Here is a 14,409-nt window from a genome sequence, read left to right on the forward strand (position 1 = left end):
AGACAGCCGTAAGATGGAGTGGGAGCACGGATGGGAGCATGGCAAGGGAGCAGGCAAGCCGGATCCGTACAGGAGAGCATGCACCATGGAAGGAATCCGCAACGCAAGGGTAGACCAACGAAGCTAAGCTAGTATATATAGTAGGAAATCTATGTTCATCTGTGGCCACAAATTTCCTACTAAAATTAAGGACAACGCTAACGCCCATACGTGTGGTGGGACCGAAACCCGCCCACACACGCTGTAATACACAGACTGCGCCACGTCACCACATGTATGCATGTGAGAATCTTTTTGAATTTCCTGTTTTTAAAATGTTTTATCTCTTAAATAAAAAATCCGATTGAAGATCTGTTTTCACCATTAAATCTCTTGCGATGAAATCTTCAAAACTAGATCTCATAGCAATATATTTCGACGATTTTTTTCTGTTAAAGTTGTCATGTTTATTGCACATGAATTTTTATGGTGTTTACACTGAAGTTGCCATGATATATTTCAACTATTTTCTTTCACATTTAAAAGTAAATTTTGACATTTATAAAACAGAAAGAGTAAAATGCATCATAGGTCCTATAACTATCCGAGGTGTGTCACTTTAGTCCTATAACTATTCGAGGTGTGTCACTTTAGTCCTATAACTATCAAAGTGCAGATTTGAGTCCCAAAACTATTTCGAGTCGTTCACTGCAGGTCCTATGGTCTCCCCAGCAGTGATTGTTGGCTGACGTGTCACCTGGACCAGTGCCACAACGACCCAGGGCGCGTGGTGGAAGATTTCCCGCCATTGGTGGTTGATACATTTTGCAATTTGGTCCATCAAATTGTTTGCTCTCCAGCCGTAGCCCTCCTCTCTGCAATCTCATCTCTCTTTCATCAGTTCTGCCATGTCTGGAACAAGCTCGACGGCATCAAGATGTAGCAGGAACAAGCCGGCACGGCAAATGATCATGCAAGTGACAAATGAATGTTGCAACTTAACAGGAAAATATATAGATGAGAATTGCCACACTTCCAGGAAGTAGCACATCATATTGTCATTACATAAAGAGTGCTCTTGCATAAACATAGATACACACTAAAGCTTGCAACTATGTAATGTGGTACTGGGTTGCACTCTGCATGATGCAGTACTACATTACATAAGTAGTACCTCCGTCCAAAATAAAGCCTTCAATTTGTGAAGGCCCTAACCATCTCTATCTATCCAAAAGAAACCAAACTCTGTCCAAAAAGAAACCAGGTTCTGTCCAATAGAAGGCATGTCCACTTCATCTTCTATTTCTTCTTCCTAGGAATAGCATTCTCCTTCTCCGTGATCTTCTCCTTCCTTTTCTTCTTCTTTGCTGCTACATGGATTATAGTTGTGGTCTGTTTTGTCATTGGTAGATCCTCTATTTGGCTTGCAAGAAATTGATTGTCAGGAAGAGGTCTTGGTGCCTGGGATTCTTGGGACGGCTGTGACTGCAAATGTGAAAACATGTGTTACATCAGTTTTGGAATAGGAGAGTTTCCATGAGATTCACAAAAGTTGAAAAGAACTTACGGATTGCATCAGTATGTCAAACACAGACATGTTCTGCTCCCACACTTGTATTACACTAGATCCAACCACACTTGCAGAAGATGTGGTCTACAATTCCAGAGTAGTTTTGGATTTAAGTTAGCAACTAACTAACTAGAAGTAACATAAAGGAAATTATCTAGTAATTGTTACCTGATCAGATGAAGTAATCCTTCTCTTCACTGGTAATTTTGCCTTTTTGGCAATATGCCTTGGAATTGAGTTTTGTCCTTGAACTGCCTCACCTTGCTGCACTTGCCCTGCCTCTCGCTGCTCCCCTTGCCTTGCCTCATCTTGTTGCTCATGTCTACCTTTTTCAGGGCAAGTTTTTTTATTATGATCAACTGACCTACAAATACTGCAGTGAGAAACCGCACCATGCTTGCTCAACTTTCCTTCATCAGTCTCTACAGGGTTCTTCTTTCTTTTATTACTAGGCCTCCCAACATGCTTTTCGTATAGGGGTGGCAAGATTGGAGCAGCATTCATCTTTTCCCACTCTCTTGGGTCTCTGCAAGGCATAATAACTTCACCATATACTTTCTTGAATGCTGCAATACTATAGCATGGAGAGACAACATTCTCTGGTTTGATTCTTTCACCTCTGAGACAAGAGATGCCATGTCTACATGGTATGCCTGTTAGCTGCCAAGCTTTACATGAACATGTGTATTTGTTTATGTCAACCTTGTACTTGTTGGGGAACGTTGCAGAAAACAAAAATTTTCCTACGGTTTCACCAAGATCCATCTATGAGTTCATCTAGCAACGAGTGATCGGATTGCATCTACATACCTTTGTAGATCACGCGCGGAAGCGTTCAAAGAACGGGGATGAGGAAGTCGTACTCGACGTGATCCAAATCACCGGAGATCCTAGCGCCGAACGGACGGCACCTCCATGTTCAACACACGTACGGTCAGCGTGATGTCTCCTCCTTCTTGATCCAGCAAGGGGGAGGAGAGGTTGATGAAGATCCAGCAGCACGACGGCGTGGTGGTGGATGCAGCAGTCACCGCAGCAGGGCTTCGCCGTTCTTCTGCGAGAGGGAGAGATGTAGCAGGCGAGAGGGAGGCGCCAAGAGTCAAGGGTGCGGCTGCCCCTCCCTCCCCCCCTTTATATAGGCTCCCCAAGGGGGGGCGCCGGCCCTAGGAGATGGGATCTCCTAGGGGGGGCGGCGGCCAAGGGTGGAGTGGCCCCCCCCCCCACCCTAGGGTTTCCAACCCTAGGCGCAGGGGGTGGGCCAAGGGGGGCGCACCAGCCCACTATGGGCTGGTTCCCCTCCCCACTTCAACCCATGGGGCCCTCCGGGATGGGTGGTCCCACCCGGTGGACCCCCGGGACCCATCTGGTGGTCCCGGTACAATACCGGTGACCCCCGAAACTCTCCCGATGGCCGAAACTGCACTTCTTATATATAATTCTTCACCTCCGGACCATTCCGGAACTCCTCGTGATGTCCGGGATCTCATCCAGGACTCCGAACAACTTTCGGGTTACTGCATATTCATATCTCAACAACCCTAGCGTCACCAAACCTTAAGTGTGTAGACCCTATGGGTTCGGGAGACATGTAGACATGACCGAGATGGCTCTCCGGTCAATAACCAACAGCGGGATCTGGATACCCATGTTGGCTCCCACATGCTCCTCGATGATCTCATCGGATGAACCACGATGTCGAGGATTCAAGCAACCCCGTATACAATTCCCTTTGTCAATCGGTACGTTACTTGCCTGAGATTCGATCGTCGGTATCCCAATACCTCGTTCAATCTCGTTACCGGCAAGTCACTTTAATCGTACCGTAATGCATGATCCCGTGACCAGACACTTGGTCACTTTGAGCTCATTATGATGATGCATTACCGAGTAGGCCCAGAGATACCTCTCCGTCATACAGAGTGACAAATCCCAGTCTTGATCCGTGTCAACCCAACAGACACTTTCGGAGATACCCGTAGTATACCTTTATAGTCACCCAGTTACGTTGTGATGTTTGGTACACCCAAAGCACTCCTACGGTATCCGGGAGTTACACGATCTCATGGTATAAGGAAAAGATACTTGACATTGGAAAAACTCTAGCAAACGAACTATATGATCTTGTACTATGTTTAGGATTGGGTCTTGTCCATCACATCATTCTCCTAATGATGTGATCTCGTTATAAATGACATCCAATGTCCATAGTCAGGAAACCATGACTATCTGTTGATCAACGAGCTAGTCAACTAGAGGCTTACTAGGGACATTTTGGTGTCTATGTATTCACACATGTATTACGATTTCCGGATAACACAATTATAGCATGAATAAAAGACAATTATCATGAACAAGGAAATATAATAATAATCCTTTTATTATTGCCTCTAGGGCATATTTCCAACAGTCTCCCACTTGCACTAGAGTCAATAATCTAGTTACATTGTGATGAATCGAACACCCATGGAATTCTGGTGTTGATCATGTTTTGCTCTAGGGAGAGGTTTAGTCAACGGATCTGCTACATTCAGGTCCGTATGTACTTTACAAATATCTATGTCTCCATCTTGAACGTTTTCACGAATGGAGTTGAAGCGACACTTGATATGCCTGGTCTTCTTGTGAAACCTGGGCTCCTTGGCAAGTGCAATAGCCCCAGTGTTGTCACAGAAGAGTTTGATCGGCCCCGACACATTGGGTATGACTCCTAGGTCGGTGATGAACTCCTTCACCCAAATTGCTTCATGCGCTGCCTCCGAGGCTGCCATGTACTCCGCTTCACATGTAGATCCCGCCACGACGCTCTGCTTGCAACTGCACTAGCTTACTGCCCCACCATTCAAAATATACATGTATCCGGTTTCTGACTTAGAGTCATCCAGATCCGTGTCGAAGCTAGCGTCGACGTAACCCTTTACGATGAGCTCTTCGTCACCTCCATAAACGAGAAACATTTCCTTAGTTCTTTTCAGGTACTTCAGGATATTCTTGACCGCTGTCCAGTGTTCCTTGACGGGATTACTTTGGTACCTACCTACCAAACTTACGGCAAAGTTTACATCAGGTCTGGTACACAACATGGCATACATAATAGAACCTATGGCTGAGGCATAGGGGATGACACTCATCTCTTCTATATCTTCTACCGTGGTCGGACATTGAGCTGAGCTCAATTTCACACCTTGCAAACAGGCAAGAACCCCTTCTTAGACTGATCCATATTGAACTTCTTCAATATCTTATCAAGGTATGTGCTTTGTGAAAGACCTATGAGGCGTCTTGATCTATCTCTATAGATCTTGATGCCTAATATATAAGCAGCTTCTCCAAGGTCCTTCATTGAAAAACTCTTATTCAAGTAGGCCTTAATGCTGTCCAAAAGTTCTATATCATTTCCCATCAAAAGTATGTCATCTACATATAATATGAGAAATGCTACAGAGCTCCCACTCACTTTCTTGTAAACGCAGGCTTCTCCATAAGTCTGCATAAACCCAAACGCTTTGATCATCTCATCAAAGCGAATATTCCAACTCTGAGATGCTTGCACCAGCCCATAAATGGATCGCTGGAGCTTGCATACCTTGTTAGCATTCTTAGGGTCGACAAAACCTTCCGGCTGCATCATATACAATTCTTCCTTAAGGAAACCATTAAGGAATGCCGTTTTGACGTCCATTTGCCATATCTCATAATCATAGTATGTGGCAATTGCTAACATAATTCGGACAGACTTCAGCTTCACTACGGGAGAGAAAGTCTCATCGTAGTCAACCCCTTGAACTTGCCGATAACCCTTAGTGACAAGTCGAGCTTTATAGATGGTAACATTACCATCCGCGTCCGTCTTCTTCTTAAAGATCCATTTGTTTTCTATCGCTCGCCGATCATCGGGCAAGTCTGTCAAAGTCCATACTTTGTTTTCATACATGGATCCTATCTCAGATTGCATGGCTTCAAGCCATTTGTTGGAATCTGGGTCCGCCATCGCTTCTTCATAGTTCGAAGGTTCACCGTTGTCTAACAACATGATTTCCAAGACAGGGTTGCCGTACCACTCTGGTGCGGAACGTGTCCTTGTGGACCTACGAAGTTCAGTAGCAACTTGATCTGAAGTTTCATGATCATCATCATTAACTTCCTCTCTAGTCGGTGCAGGCACCTCAGGAACATTTTCTTGAGTTGCACCACTTTCCGGTTCAAGAGGTAATACTTCATCAAGTTCTACTTTCCTCCCACTTACTTCTTTCGAGAGAAACTCTTTCTCTAGAAAGGATCCATTCTTGGCAACAAAGATCTTGCCTTCGGATCTGAGGTAGAAGGTATACCCAATAGTTTCTTTAGGGTATCCTATGAAGACGCATTTTTCCGACTTGGGTTCGAGCTTTTCAGGTTGAAGTTTCTTGACATAAGCATCGCATCCCCAAACTTTTAGAAACGACAGCTTAGGCTTCTTCCCAAACCATAATTCATACGGTGTCGTCTCAACGGATTTCGACGGAGCCCTATTTAAAGTGAGTGTGGCAGTCTCTAAAGCATAGCCCCAAAATGATAGCGGTAAATCGGTAAGAGATATCATAGATCGCACCATATCTAATAGAGTGTGATTACGACGTTCGGACACACCATTACGCTGAGGTGTTCCAGGCGGCGTGAGTTGTGAAACTATTCCACATTTTCTTAAGTGTGTGCCAAATTCGTGACTCAAGTATTCTCCTCCACGATCTGATCGCAGGAACTTGATTTTCCTGTCACGTTGATTCTCAACCTCACTCTGAAATTCATTGAACCCTTCAAAGGTCTCAGACTTGTGTTTCATTAAGTAGACATACCCATATCTACTCAAGTCATCAGTGAGGATGAGAACATAACGATAACCACCGCGAGCCTCAACACTCATTGGACCGCACACATCAGTATGTATGATTTCCAATAAGTTGGTTGCTCGCTCCATTGTTCCTGAGAACGGAGTCTTGGTCATTTTACCCATGAGGCATGGTTCGCATGTGTCAAATGATTCGTAATCAAGAGACTCTAAAAGTCCATCTGCATGGAGCTTCTTCATGCGTTTGACACCTATGTGACCAAGGCGGCAGTGCCATAAGTATGTGGGACTATCATTATCAACCTTACATCTTTTGGTACTCACACTATGAATATGTGTAGCATTACGCTCGAGATTCATTAAGAATAAACCATTCACCATCGGAGCATGATTATAAAACATATCTCTCATATAAATAGAACAACCATTATTCTCGGATTTAAATGAGTAGCCATCTCGTATTAGACGAGATCCTGATACAATGTTCATGCTCAAACTTGGCACTAAATAACAATTATTGAGATTCAAAACTAATCCCGTAGGTAAATGTAGAGGTAGCGTGCCGACGGCGATCACATCGACCTTGGAACCATTCCCGACGCGCATCGTCACCTCGTCCTTCGCCAGTCTCCGCTTATTCCGCAGCTCCTGCTTTGAGTTACAAATGTGAGCAACTGCACCGGTATCAAATACCCAGGAGCTACTACGAGTACTGGTAAGGTACACATCAATTACATGTATATCACATATACCTTTCGTGTTGCCGGCCTTCTTGTCCGCTAAGTATTTGGGGCAGTTCCGCTTCCAGTGACCACTTCCCTTGCAATAAAAGCACTCAGTCTCGGGCTTGGGTCCATTCTTTGGCTTCTTCCCGGCAGCTTGCTTACCGGGCGTGGCAACTCCCTTGCCGTCCTTCTTGAAGTTCTTCTTACCCTTGCCCTTCTTGAACTTAGTGGTTTTATTCACCATCAACACTTGATGTTCCTTTTTGACTTCTACCTCTACTGATTTCAGCATTGCAAATACTTCAGGAATGGTCTTTTCCATCCCCTGCATATTGAAGTTCATCACAAAGCTCTTGTAGCTCGGTGGAAGCGACTGAAGGATTCTGTCAATGACCGCGTCATCCGGGAGATTAACTCCCAGCTGAGTCAAGCGGTTATGTAACCCTGACATAGTGAGTATGTGCTCACTGACAGAACTATTTTCCTCCATCTTACAGCTGAAGAACTTGTCGGAGACTTCATATCTCTCGACCCAGGCATGAGCTTGAAAAATCATTTTCAGCTCTTCGAACATCTCATATGCTCTGTGTCTCTCAAAATGCTTTTGGAGCCCCGGTTCTAAGCTGTAAAGCATGCCGCACTGAACGAGGGAGTAATCATCGGTACGTGTCTGCCAAGCGTTCATAACGTCTTGTTCTGCAGGGAGAGCAGGTGGTTCACCTAGCGGTGCTTGTAGGACATAATCTTTCTTGGCAGCTATGAGGATGATCCTCAGGTTCCGGACCCAGTCCGTATAGTTGCTGCCATCGTCTTTCAGCTTGGTTTTCTCTAGGAACGCGTTGAAGTTGAGGACAACGTTGGCCATTTGATCTAATACATGTTGTAAATATTTTAGACTAAGTTCATGATAATTAAGTTCATCTAATCAAATTATTCAATGAACTCCCACTCAGATAGACATCCCTCCAGTCATCTAAGTATAACATGATCCGAGTTAACTAGGTCGTGTCCGATCATCACATGAGACGGACTAGTCAACATCGGTGAACATCTTCATGTTGATCGTATCTTCTATACGACTCATGCTCGACCTTTCGGTCTTCTGTGTTCCGAGGCCATGTCTGTACATGCTAGGCTCGTCAAGTCAACCTAAGTGTTTGCATGTGTAAATCTGTCTTACACCCATTGTATGTGAACGTTGGAATCTATCGCACCCGATCATCATGTGGTGCTTCGAAACAACGAACTGTCGCAACGGCGCACAGTTAGGGGGAATACTTTCTTGAAATTATTATGAGGGATCATCTTATTTACTACCATCGTTCTAAGTAAACAAGATGCAAAAACATGATAAACATCACATGCAATCAAATAATAATAGTGACATGATATGGCCAATATCACATAGCTCCTTTGATCTCCATCTTGGGGCTCCATGATCATCTTGTCACCGGCATGACACCATGATCTCCATCATCGTGTCTCCATGAAGTTGCTCGCCAACTATTACTTCTACTACTAAGGCTAACACGTTTAGCAATAAAGTAAAGTAATTTACATGGCGTTTCTCAATGACACGCAGGTCATACAAAAAATAAAGACAACTCCTATGGCTCCTGCCGGTTGTCATACTCATCGACATGCAAGTCGTGATTCCTATTACAATAGCATGAACATCTCATATATCACATATATATCATTCATCATTCATCACAACTTTGGCCATATCACATCACAAAACACTTGCTGCAAAAACAAGTTAGACGTCCTCTAATTGTTGTTGTAAGTTTTTCGTGGCTGCAATAGGGTTCTAGCAAGAACGTTTTCTTACCTACGTGAAAGCCACAACATGATTTGTCAACTTCTATTTACCCTTCATAAAGACCCTTTTCATCGAATCCGCTCCAACTGAAGTGGGAGAGACAGACACCCGCCAGCCACCTTATGCAACTAGTGCATGTCTGTCGGTGGAACCGGTCTCACGTAAGCATACGTGTAAGATTGGTCCGGGCCGCTTCATCCCACAATACTGCTGAAGCAAAATAAGACTAGTAGCGGCAAGAAAGTTGACAACATCTACGCCCACAACAAATTGTGTTCTACTCGTGCAAAAAGAACTACGCATAGACCTAGCTCATGATGCCACTGTTGGGGAACGTTGCAGAAAACAAAAATTTTCCTACGGTTTCACCAAGATCCATCTATGAGTTCATCTAGAAACGAGTGATCGGATTGCATCTACATACCTTTGTAGATCACGCGTGGAAGCGTTCAAAGAACGGGGATGAGGAAGTCGTACTCGACGTGATCCAAATCACCGGAGATCCTAGCGCCGAACGGACGTCACCTCCGTGTTCAACACACGTACGATCAGCGTGACGTCTCCTCCTTCTTGATCCAGCAAGGGGGGAGGAGAGGTTGATGAAGATCCAGCAGCACGACGGCGTGGTGGTGGATGCAGCAGTCATCGCAGCAGGGCTTCGCCGTTCTTCTTCGAGAGGGAGAGGTGTAGCAGGGGAGAGGGAGGCGCCAAGAGTCAAGGGTGCGGCTGCCCCTCCCTCCCCCCTTTATATAGGCTCCCCAAGGGGGGCGCCGGCCCTAGGAGATGGGATCTCCTAAGGGGGGCGGCGGCCAAGGGTGGAGTGGCCCCCAAGACAAGTGGGGCGCCCCCCCACCCTAGGGTTTCCAACCCTAGGCGCAGGGGGTAGGCCAAGGGGGGCGCACCAGCCCACTATGGGCTGGTTCCCCTCCCCACTTCAGCCCATGGGGCCCTCTGGGATGGGTGGTCCCACCCGGTGGACCCCCGGGACCCATCGGTGGTCCCGGTACAATACCGGTGACCCCCGAAACTCTCCCGATGGCCGAAACTGCACTTCTTATATATAATTCTTCACCTCCGGACCATTCCGGAACTCCTCGTGACGTCCGGGATCTCATCCGGGACTCCGAACAACTTTCGGGTTACTGCATATTCATATCTCAACAACCCTAGCGTCACCGAACCTTAAGTGTGTAGACCCTATGGGTTCGGGAGACATGTAGACATGACCGAGATGGCTCTCCGGTCAATAACCAACAGCGGGATCTGGATACCCATGTTGGCTCCCACATGCTCCTCGATGATCTCATCGGATGAACCACGATGTCGAGGATTCAAGCAACCCCGTATACAATTCCCTTTGTCAATCGGTACGTTACTTGCCCGAGATTCGATCGTCGGTATCCCAATACCTCGTTCAATCTCGTTACCGGCAAGTCACTTTACTCGTACCGTAATGCATGATCCCGTGACCAGACACTTGGTCACTTTGAGCTCATTATGATGATGCATTACCGAGTGGGCCCAGAGATACCTCTCCGTCATACGGAGTGACAAATCCCAGTCTTGATCCGTGTCAACCCAACAGACACTTTCGGAGATACCCGTAGTATACCTTTATAGTCACCCAGTTACGTTGTGATGTTTGGTACAAGCACTCCTACGGTATCCGGGAGTTACACGATCTCATGGTATAAGGAAAAGATACTTGACATTGGAAAAACTCTAGCAAACGAACTATATGATCTTGTACTATGTTTAGAATTGGGTCTTGTCCATCACATCATTCTCCTAATGATGTGATCTCGTTATCAATGACATCCAATGTCCATAATCAGGAAACCATGACTATCTGTTGATCAACGAGCTAGTCAACTAGAGGCTTACTAGGAACATGTTGGTGTCCATGTATTCACACATGTATTACAATTTCCGGATAACACAATTATAGCATGAATAAAAGACAATTATCATGAACAAGGAAATATAATAATAATCCTTTTATTATTGCCTCTAGGGTATATTTCCAACAGTACTCGTCTCTGAGTCCCAAGACAGTAAAGATGCCTTTGCCAGAAGGCAATGCCTGACAATTATTAGCCATTTCTGCATTCTTATCAAGTATCTTTTTTATCTTAGGACAAATTGTTCCACACCACTCTTCACTTTCCTTGTTCTTGCTATAAAACCTTGTCGACAATTGATTTTTGATTTTTTTTGAACATGCTCATGACAGGCAGCTCTCTAGCATCAAGTATCCACCTTCATTGAGAAGAAACAAATCAGTTCAGAATGTAAATTCAAACCAGATATATCCCCGACATAGCAGCGAGATAGTGCACTATGTAGAACTAGAATGGAAAACTATATGCCAAAATATATTAGAATGGAAAAAGCGATAGGAAACTTACTTATTAAAGACCTCACAATTATTGTTTAGTAGCAGGTCACACTTTGGTAATTCTTGGAAAAAGGCCCTGCACCAGGAACTTGGTTCAATTGCTTCTAAGTACTTATAAGCTTCCAGATTTAATTCCTTCATGTCATCCATGTTTTTTCTCCAATCAATTTTATTGTACGACCTTGCAATTGCCCATAACTTGTTCTTCAGGTTCTCGCCCTTCCACTTCTTTGCAAAATTTTGGTAAAGGTGCCTCACACAAAACCTGTGTTGTCCATGAGGGAACAGAGCAGTAACGACATTTATTAGTCCTTTTTGCCTATCACTCATCACTGTCCAAGGTGCTGTGTTCACTATGTGCAGATCATCTTTCAAAGTCTGTAGAAACCACTTCCATGTTGGTGTGTCATCCACTTCAACTACAGCCATAGCAATGGGGAAAATACAGTTGTTTGGATCAATCCCTACAACAGTCAACAATTGTCCACCATATTTTGTTTTAAGATGGCACCCATCAACACAAATAACAGGCCTGCATCCAGCCAAAAAGCCTCTTTTACAAGCATCTAATGACATGTAACATTGGTGGAATCTGCCATCTTTGAGTTTGATAAACATGCTACTTCCAGGGTTTGACATTCTGATCTCTTGTGCATAGTCCCACATCATCGAGTATTGTTTCTCCTCATCTCCATGAATCTGCTTTATTGCTATCCTTCTTGCTCTTGCTAGCTTGCTCCTTGCAGGGATCATGTTGTAGTCCTTCTGCACCAACCTTGCAAAATTCATCAATGTCATCTTTTCGTCTGCCCTGAAGTTCTCCAAATACTTGCCTGCTAGATATCTTGATGTGAATCCATTAACCTCCCATTCTATACTGCAGGTGTGATCCCCCACATAAGTTTTCACCACAAAACTTGTGGTTCTGCTGTCAGGTGCTGCAAATAAATACCATGGACAGTCATCCGAGCAGTGTGCCCTAATTCTTTGTTTATCATTCTTTGCATACTTGATTGCAACTCTATTCTGAATAGCGTACTCTCGAATTGCCCTTCTAAGATCACCTGCAGTAGGGAACTTCATACCCAATTTGAATATCGGTGCTTTCATGTCCTCCGGCTTGAAAGACCTGAGCTTCACCTTCTTCTTTTTCTTTTTCTTCCCTTTTTCCATAACAACCTCATGTTCTGATTCATTTCCCTCATTCTCTGAAGCTGGCAGTTCTAGCTCATCGGTGTCATAGTCACTATCCCTCTCGTACTGTACTGCTTTATTTTTCTTTGCTCTGAGATCCTTATTGAAGTCATCAACCCACTCCTCAAACAGATTATCATCGCCATTCTTAAAGTCATTGTCTGAGTCAGCCCAATCTTCATAACTACAATCACTATCACTATCATCACTACACTGTCATTGTTTTTCTGCACTTGTTCTTTAGTTCTCCCTTTTTGTGCCTTGCTCTTGATCCTAGGACTACTCCTAATATAACTCTTTGTACCTCTTTCTTGTGGCTTCACGGGACTCATGATATCAGGCATTGTAGGTGAGCCAATTATGCATATGTCATCCATATTCAGCTCGCTATAAATATCACCATGATCCATGTACAACTTGAAATGCTTGAACTTTGGCACAACAGCAGTCATACTAAGACAGTCTGCATCTCTATCAATAATTCTCAGTCCATTATCCAAATTCATGCCAGGAAGTAACCAGAAACACTGCACTTTACTTGGATCATAGCCAAGCTGCTGCACAAAATCTTTAATCCACAACGGCGACCAGGTTTCAACCTCACAATGATCAAAGAAATCTGTTTTGCAATCCATGTATTTCTTGTTTGCTCCAAAGCCGAGAAAAACCCCACCATGATTAATCTCTACTGAGAACAGCTCCTCCTTGGGTCCTATTACATGAAAAAAAAACAGAGTACATATATACATCAGCAGTACAATTTCTTTTGCATCACCACTAGTACATATATACATCAGCAGTACAATTTCAAATGGTACTATAGGTGTACAGGACGAGCTTATAATGCAAAAAAAAGATACCACTGTACATAACAAGGCTTCAGTTACAGCAGGGATTATATACTACAGGAAAAATAGTGCCCAAATCACCATACACACAGGAAGATGCCCAAATCTCCATACGTACAGGAAGATGCCCAACTCTTTTGAAATAGATTTCAGTACAGAAAGATTTTAGTACAGACAGAAGATTTCAGTACGGGAAGAGAAGCCATATGTACATTCAGACTGAATCGACACAATATCTAAGCTTTAATGCCCAAATCGTGCCAAATCTTGCTACTCTATTGAAATCTCTAAGCCAAAAGGGGGTGCAGCAGGGACTGGGGTTAGGGTTCTTACCATACTCCGGAGGAGGGGTGTTGGGAAGCCGCCGCGATGGAGCCATCGGACCAGCGCCGCGGTCGGATTAGCAGCCCCGACTCCCGTCCTGCGCCTCCAATCGCTGGACATCAATCGCGAACGTCGCCGGTCGCCACCATATCGCCGCCTCAGAGAGATTCGTTCGTAGAAGAGAGATGGAGAGTCTGAGAATGAGACGAGCTGAGATTTCAAGGGCTTTCCTGCAAATAAACGCTTCATTGTTTAGACTGGTGGGCCCCTCTGGTCGATGTGGCACCGGTCCAGGTGACACGTCGGACGGTCAACGCTGCTGGGGCGACCATAGGATCTGCAGTGAACGACTCGAAATAGTTTTGGGACTCAAATCTGCACTTTGATACTTATAGGACTAAAGTGACACACCTCGGATAGTTATAGGACCTATGATGCATTTTACTCAAACAGAAAATTAAGAAACTAGACTTGCCATGAACCATAAACTAATATTGCCATGATACATGCACTTAAGATTGCCATGGTTCATACAAAAAATATTTTTCATGGTCAAAGTATTGCAGTTGCCACCATCAAAATAGTAAAATTGCCATGCTCTACAAACTGAAATTGCCACATGACAACTTTAGTTTAAACACTATGACAACTACAGTGTAAACATCATGGCAACTTCTGGGCAAAAAAAAAATTCGTCGAAACATATCAACATAGGGTCTAGTTT

General features: G+C 44.4%; 1 long non-coding RNA gene and 1 pseudogene across 2 annotated transcripts; both read right to left on the reverse strand.

Annotated features, from left to right (window-relative positions):
- Nucleotides 1–1,138: 1,138 nt before the first annotated feature.
- On the reverse strand, nt 1,139–2,345 carry LOC125512695 (uncharacterized). The gene is made up of 3 exons (XR_015608821.1): nt 1,718–2,345; nt 1,547–1,633; nt 1,139–1,464 (listed from the first exon to the last, which is right to left on the reverse strand). It is a non-coding gene; the product is annotated as an uncharacterized LOC125512695 (long non-coding RNA).
- Nucleotides 2,346–10,891: 8,546 nt separating this feature from the next.
- Nucleotides 10,892–13,903, reverse strand: LOC125514932 (uncharacterized; annotated as a pseudogene). Its single transcript, XR_015608820.1, has 3 exons — nt 13,695–13,903; nt 11,330–13,225; nt 10,892–11,180 (listed from the first exon to the last, which is right to left on the reverse strand). The product of XR_015608820.1 is annotated as an uncharacterized LOC125514932 (transcript).
- Between the last annotated feature and the right edge of the window lie 506 nt (nt 13,904–14,409).

This window comes from Triticum urartu, chromosome 6A (genome assembly GCF_056163025.1).
Source record: "Triticum urartu cultivar PI428250 chromosome 6A, HENAU_Tu73, whole genome shotgun sequence".
Lineage (NCBI taxonomy): Eukaryota > Viridiplantae > Streptophyta > Magnoliopsida > Poales > Poaceae > Triticum > Triticum urartu.